This window comes from Gopherus evgoodei, chromosome 2, assembly GCF_007399415.2.
Source record: "Gopherus evgoodei ecotype Sinaloan lineage chromosome 2, rGopEvg1_v1.p, whole genome shotgun sequence".
NCBI classification, from domain to species: domain Eukaryota; kingdom Metazoa; phylum Chordata; order Testudines; family Testudinidae; genus Gopherus; species Gopherus evgoodei.
Genome location: NC_044323.1, coordinates 115,237,443 through 115,243,952, shown reverse-complemented (window position 1 = coordinate 115,243,952; position 6,510 = coordinate 115,237,443). Strand labels below are relative to the sequence as shown.

The following is a 6,510-nucleotide window of genomic DNA, read 5'->3' as shown; positions in this document are numbered from 1 at the left end:
CCACTGTGAGTGGGGTATGGTGAGGGAGCAGAGCGGGGCACAGAAAAGGAACTGTTGGTTGTAGAACTCAAGAACATGAGGCAGAAGTCTCTGCACCACGCACTCTGGGGTGGGTGTCCTACTCACAGTTTTATGTTTCTGAATCCTGCTTATGGCATATTCTCTAATTACTGTTGGGTGGCTTCCCTCCATTCATTAAAAGTTTCTTTTCTCCACCCAGACTCTGTACTTGCGAGTGGGGAAACAGGGCCTCTCAAAGGCGCCCAATGGTGCTGTGTAATTTTCCCAGGTTACTGAGTGGGAGCTGGAGCTGGTTCTGTGTTGTATTGTTCTAAAGGAACCCCTAAGTATTGAACCCAGCCCTGGTTGCTGCCAGCTCCACCTGGCAGAAAGGTTACAAATAAAACAAATTACAGCATAGCACATTAGCTACTGGAATTCACAAACATATTTGCAAATCACTTTTTATATTATTTGACCTGCTCCATCACAGATTCTTCCCCAGTTCTTCCTTCCTTAACAACCCAGCTCCATCAACATTTTGATACGTGCTCTAGGCACCAAAGCTACATCCACTTAACTACATCCACTCCACTTAACACAGTCAAGACAAAAATATTTGTTTTTATCTTTTAAATACACTCTACAGACACCGTTTGATGATTGTCATTACATTGGATCTTATTTCAATAGATATTCGAAGCTGCAGACATTCAAATAGCCACCTCAAAGCTGCAGACATTCAAATTGCCACCTTAACCTCATCCCCTGTACAAATACCTAGTTCCTGGTCACTCTCCAAATGAAAATATTGGAGGCAGACTCAAGAATGCCTCAAGGAAAGCTGGAAAATGGATGGGAGGGAACCAATGGTGTATGCAGTAAATAGTATGTATTGGGGCAGAGTTACCAGGAATTTGATTTGGCTTTTGTTAGACCTACATTTCCATACTTTCAAAAAATGTTTCAAGTGTGCAGTATGATAAATGAAACTGGAGAAAGAGGATCAGGTTTCAGGAGAAAACTAGGTCCGTGGTTCACCAGGGGACTCGGGTATGTAAGCAAAGGTCTAGTTGCTCTCTCTCAAACTGTAGCGCTTCAACATAGCAACTTGGAATACTTAGATATCTGTTTTCTACAACTCTGCCTGCTTGCCACATCACCTATTGTGCATGAAACAAAGTCTAACCCTGATTTACAATGTTCTGGTGTTCTAATGTTTGTTTGTAAAAATGCAATGGTCTAATTAGGGTATGTCTATACTGTGCAGTTGTCGCCAAAACTTTTGTCCTTTGCAGGTACTTAAAAAAGCCCCCTCATGAAAGACAAAAGTTTTGTCAACACAAGCAGCAGTGTGAATGCAGCTTTGTCGGCAGAAGCACGCTCCTGCCGACAAAGCTTATGCCGCTCACGGGGCTGGAAATATTTTGTCAGCAAAAGTGTTGACAAAATACCACAAATGAGCATTCACACTCACAACTCCATACCGTAGAGAAGCCCTTTAGATTCCACCCTACCTCAAATTATTGACATGAATTCACCTCAATGGCTCTGGGTGGGAAAAAGTAAGAAGGTGGTCAGTGTTGTGTTGCATCTTACTACTGTGGGACTGCTGTGTTCTGATTTCTCAAGTAATATACAGGAATTATCATTGTACCAAGATACCACTGATTCAGAAATTAGCCTGGCAGTTTCAAGTTACCAGTGTGTTACTAACGGCTAGTACCATTGTGGTAAAAGCTGACTACACTTATGGTGCCATTATTCTCTGCCTTGTAAATCTTGGACATTGGGAACTGGGAAGTCTCAAAAATATATACTGACGTGCAAGACTTCCTGACCCACCTCATTCCAAGAGGCCTATGAAATCATACATGTTTAAAAAGAATATTCTAAAGATCACTTCCCTGGAGATTTCTCGGTTTGCTTTTTATGGGGAAATTGCTTTTTCCAGTAGAGTTTAACAGCTCGATGTCAGGAGTCAGGATTTTTCAGTGTCATGGAAAGTACAGTTGGTTTCAAGTTCTGGAACTGTTGGCCTCAACAGTTAAAATTGCGAGGTCATAAATAAAAATTGAGTTAAAACAAGAATATTAATCCAAGTTAGCATGTGTGGAAAGAAAGGACAACTGCTTTTGAAATAGAAAGTAAACAACATATAACAAAATATAAGAAAAGTAAAAAGCCACAGCCTTTTAAACACCTGCAAGCATACAATGCTTCCAATAGGTAAATACAGAACGGAGTTATTCAGCATCTAACTGCAATGTTCCATTGTCTCTCACACTCCTTTTTGCCTCCTACTGCCCACTCCACACCCTCAATGTTATTTGTTCTGATTGTTTTCTCCCTCTCTTCTGAGATCCAAGATGAAGGATAGGTTTCATAATCTGGGATTCCTCAGGGTGAATTTAAAGCTAATTACAGCAGTCATTCTACTAATCACAATCCTTATGATTACTATTCCTGATACATAGCTACAAAACAAAATAACAAATTGAGTCTATTAATAAATTATTGTTACTAATGAATAAAGTAGAATTTGATTAAAGGTTTACTGTCAATAATCCCTGCCCCTCAAAATTTACTTTCTAACTTAAAACAAGATTCAACAAGTGGGGTTTTTTTATAGCCAGGGTAAAAAGCACTAAGATCATGTATTTACGCAGACTAGTTACTGTATGTGCATAACTTTGGATCTCAATTATATGAAATGTATTTTTAATAGAGAAGCATAAATAAGTTAAATGGAATTCACCACTCTAAAAGTTGTGTTTTTTCATGTTTATTCCTTTTTTCCAATTCTATGTTCCTTTTTCTCTTCCTCCATTCTGAGGATGATTCTATCCATCTCCATATATCCCCTTTTCTTTTTTCTCAAGTGTTTTCTCTCACTTTATAGTTTTCTTTCCTCCGTAGAAAGGAAGCATCTCCTTGCCTCTCATTTTTTCTCTGTCATACTCACCCCATTGTATATGGTCTCTCCTGCTTTCCCCAGTTACTCTGTCTCTGCTCATTTGTTTCCCTTCTGACCTCTCAGCCCCTGTTGCTCTCCATGCTCTCATCTTTGTCCCTTTTGTTTTGTCCTGTATGCTGTTGCCTCTTCAACATTCTCCGTCCCTCTCTCTTCCCCCCCTCTAATATTAATATCTAGCACTCTGCAAACGTTAACTAACCAATCATTTACACTAGCACTGTGAAGAAGGTAAATAAATATTATAAACTTCATTATACAGAAAGTATTGGACTCAGGGTTAGAACACCAGGCATATGGCTTCCAGGAGTGCATTAAGTGCCTCAGACCATACTACCACCCACAGGACGGAGTTTGTTTGTGGCTGAAGACTACACCTCCTGCTTAACAAAGGAGTAGCTCAGCTGTAGGCATCTGTCAGCTGGGAAGGAGTTTGTGGTGACCTCAGTGCAATCAGCAGCAGCTCCAGTTGTCCTCACTCCCTACAGCTACTGATTGGTCTGGGATACTAGAAAAATCAAAGGGATTGGGCCTAGGGGTCAGATCCTCAGCTGGTATAACCATGCCAATTTACATCAGCTGAAGATCTGGCCACAAAGGCCAGCCCTAAGCAGCTGCATGGGGAACTTTTAATAGTACTGTACATGGGCATCAGAAATTTTTTTTCCATAAATCTTCAGTCATTTTACATACACCTTTGTCTTGAGTGAAAAGGGCAAGAAACTTACTTTATTTTAAATAAAAGTGGAATAAAGGGCTAATGCACATCTTAGGATTTGACTCATTATTATTTACTATTAATGTTGCTTGTGACTTAGTCTTAACATTAAACAGAGTACGAAGTTATAACGTATGTTGTGTTTCAGCTTTTAAACTAGATACTGAATGAAAGCATCCCATCATACTGTGAGGGCAGTACCACGCAGGGCTAGCAGGCCCGCTCACAGAAAAGAAAGGCTATTTTAAAAAGGGAACACTCTACATGCAGTTCTTAGCCATAGGTACTAAAATAGCTGAATCCAAAGAGAACTAACAAGTCTAAACTTGCTACATAAGAGAACAGACTTTATTTCAGGGCACTCCCTGGCAACCACTGAAGAGAATGTAACAGCTTTTACTGCTAGGATTGATTTAATTTATTTAGGGTGACAGTGTCAAAGTCAGTGGAACTAAGACCTAAACGCACTCCTAAATCCTACTGACACTTTGAAACATCTCACTGTTAATGATTTCTTGTGCCTACTGCCATAGCATCTGAGTGCAGACTGTAACAGGGTGCACAAAGCCAGCAGTAGGCAGAAAGGGGTTAAGAAGAGTCAGCTGGCTCAATAAACCCACCCTGCTTCACCTGTGAGAGTCGTTAAGCCTAGAGGGAGAGGTTAAGAGGGGGAAAGCCCAACCTAATAGGTAGTGACTGGGAGGAAAGGGGGACCTTTTGTGGCAGCAACTTGATAGAAGGCCTGGCTGGGGCCTGTCCTGGGACTGCCAGAAGGAAGGTGTGGCTGTAGCTAGAGAATAATCAGAGATGGCTATATACCAGACCCTCTAGCCTCTCCAGGGGAAGGTAGGTCTGGCATGGGACTTTTACATGTATTTTGTTTCCTGGGACTATGTTGTTTCTCCTTTTGCAGTCTGTGGAGGAGTGAGCCTGGGAAGGGGTTGGAAGTAGCCCAGGGAGGGGGCAGTGGGTCTGTAGATAGACCTTAGCTATTTATTTCAGGTTCCCTTGACTGGAGCCAGAGTAGAGGAAGGACCAGGGTTCATTTACTGGCCCACCAATGAAGGCAGCACAGAGACAAGGGCTGGAAAGGACTATTAAGTCTGAAGTTGAGGTGAAGGCCTAGTGTGAGACCTCTGAACTACAGCTGTACAGGACTCAGTTTACCCACCAAGGGGCGGGACCATGTGACCTGGCTGGAGGGTGTGGAGTGATGAGAAGAAGTAGACCACAGCAGTACAGAAGCAGCTGTCAACAGGGGAGTAAGGTGCCTGAGGAGGTGGCCCAGGCATGCCAAGTCACAAAGGGACGTGCTGCTTGGTGAGTGACTTTATCACACTGGAAATAAAACTAGACATTAATACAAGCAATCTACCATACCTCTCCTCTCATTGACACCTTCTACCACAATCCTGTCCACAGCAAGCAGATGCTTCCTTCTGTGACCTGCTATGGCTTAACTTTAGTTACCCAGCGCAAAATACCTTTAATATTGCAAAATCTAGAGCTGGGAACTCTACACAGAAAATTCCCTACTTCTAATATCCATGTGTGAATATCTAGAGACTCACCAAAAATGGTTCCAGTAATCTCCATCATAGCAATGAGGCTTATCTAAGAGGCAGCGTCTCTCTCCAATGACATATTGCTATGGTCAGCATATGTAGCTCATCTGAGCTGAAGTCCTATCAGTATGAGAGGGAGCCCTTGGCGTTTGGAACACACTTCTTCACCAGGTCTGTAAGAGCTCGTATGTATCATCTTACAGGGCATGATGCAAGTCCCAACTTTCCCCTTGCCTGTGAGGAGAGGGGTGTTGGCTAGGACTGGGTATTAGTGGGGTGGGCCTCTGGGGATTGTTTGGAGTAACTATATTTATGCTGTTGCTCCGTTATTTCATTTGATCTTGGGGACAGGGCGGTTGACTGACAGGGCTGTTTGTTGTATTTTTAAAAGATTGCTAAAGGCCCCCAGGGCACTGTGTGAGCATTATTTTATTGTAGTTGATTAAAAAGCCAAATAAATACATACATTTTGTGGGGGGAGTGCTCTAGAGTAACCAGGTTCTAACCCATGTAGGGGGAGAGTTTCAAAAGCAACCAAGGGAGTTCTGGAACAGCCTTCCAAGTAGAGTAGTGGGGGCAACTTGTTTGAAGACTGAGCTTGATATGTTTATGGAGGGGACAGTATGATGAAATTGCCTACAATGGCACGTGGTCCATCAGTGACTGCTTTCCGCAAATATCCCCAACAGCGGGAGATGGGGCATTAGAGAGGAAGGGCTCTGAGCTACTACAGAGAATTCTTTCCTGGGTGCCTGGCTGGTGGGTGTTGCCCACATGCTCTGGGTCTAACTGTAAGGGGACTGTTGTCCCCTTACTAAAGCTCAGTGGGGATGTTCTGGTTGATTAGCTCCCAGTACCAAAAGAAAGGGGAAGGGTGAATGGGAAATCAGGACCCTGAGACTGACAGTCCCCAGGAACAATGGAGAGAGGCCAATACCCCAGGTCAGCCTGATTGGCAGGGGGGGCAGGCTAATGAGGGAGTCAGGAGGCCAGAGGAGTCCTGTCCTCTGTGTGAGCTGGAATTGCCTGTGTCAGATAGAGCGAGGCTGAGCTAAGGAGAGAGCAGAGGCCCAAGCTGAACTGGGGAGCAGAGTTGTGCCAGCCAGAGTCAGAGACTGAACGAGAGAAGCAGTCCAGGTTGCTGGAGGCAGATCAGCAGCTGTGCTGAGGCAGAGTGATGGAGCCGGAGCTGGGGCTGGAGCAGTCCGGAGCCGGGTGTGGTGAGCAGCTGGGGAGAGCAAGGGGGACCCTGG

General features: G+C 43.7%; 1 long non-coding RNA gene across 1 annotated transcript; it reads left to right on the top strand.

Moving 5' to 3' along the window:
• Positions 1 to 261: 261 nt before the first annotated feature.
• Positions 262 to 6,049, top strand: LOC115645263. The gene is made up of 3 exons (XR_003998699.1): positions 262 to 276; positions 2,376 to 2,380; positions 5,969 to 6,049. It is a non-coding gene; the product is annotated as an uncharacterized LOC115645263 (long non-coding RNA).
• Positions 6,050 to 6,510: the final 461 nt, after the last annotated feature.